Here is a 1,211-nt window from a genome sequence, read left to right as displayed (position 1 = left end):
GATCCCCTGAAGAAGAAAACAGTAACCCACTCCAGTGTTCTTGACTGGAGAATCCCCATGGAGAGAAGAGCCTGGCGGGCTACAGTCCGTGGGGTCACAAAGAGTCGGACACAACTGAGCGGCTCACACGTCCACGTTCTTTCTTAGCTTACCAGGTTGGGTTGGTTTCTGCTGAATGTGACGTGAGCCAGCTATGTGTGTACGCGTATCCCCTCTGTTTTGGATTTCCTTCCCATTTAGGTCCCCACAGAGCTCTAAGCAGAGTTCCTTGTGCCGTGAAGCAGGTTCTCATTAGTAATCTATTTTATAAATATTCAGCTCAGTTCAGTTCAGTCGCTCAGTCGTGTCTGACTCTCTGTGACCCCATGGACTGCAGCATGCCAGGCCTCCCTGTCCGTCACCAACTCCCGGAGGTTACGCAAACTCATGTCCATTGAGTCAGTGATGCCATCCAACCATCTCACCCTCCATCATCCCCTTCTCCTCCCACCTTCAATCTTTCCCAGCATCAGGGTCTTTTCAAATGAGTCATCTCTTCACATCAGGTGGCCAAAGTATTGGAGTTTCAGCTTCAGCATTAGTCCTTGCAATGAATATTGATCTCCTTTAGGATGGACTGGTTGGATCTCCTTGCAGTCCAAAGGGCTCTCAAGAGTCTTCTCCAACACCATAGTTCAAAAGCATCAATTCTTCTGCGCTCAGCTTTCTTTATAGTACAACTCTCACATCCATACATGACTACTGGGAAAACCATAGCTTTGACTAGATGAACCTTTGTTGGTAAAGTAATGTCTCTGCTTTTTGATATGCTGTCTAGGTTGGGCATAGCTTTTCTTCAAAGAAACAAGTGTCTTTTAATGTCATGGCTGCAGTCACCATCTGCAGTGATTTTGGAGCCCCCCAAAAATAAAGTCTGTCACTGTTTTCACTGTTTCCCCATCTATTTCCCATGAAGTAATGGGACCAGATACCATGATCTTAGTTTTCTGAATGTTGAGCTTTAAGCCAACTTTTTTACTCTTCTCTTTCACTTTCATCAAGTGGCTCTTTAGTTCTTCTTCACATTCTGCCATAAGGGTGGTGTCATCCACCCTTATATTTGGGGGAAGAAAGAAACAGTGCTCTGACTACAAAGGACGTGGCTAGACTTCTTGGCTGAGACCAGGTGAAGAATGAGAAAGGAATGAAGCAAAGAGGGAGACAGAAAAGAG

Source organism: Cervus elaphus, chromosome 12, assembly GCF_910594005.1.
Source record: "Cervus elaphus chromosome 12, mCerEla1.1, whole genome shotgun sequence".
In the NCBI taxonomy this organism is placed as follows: Eukaryota; Metazoa; Chordata; class Mammalia; order Artiodactyla; family Cervidae; genus Cervus; species Cervus elaphus.
This window is presented reverse-complemented; position numbering follows the sequence as displayed.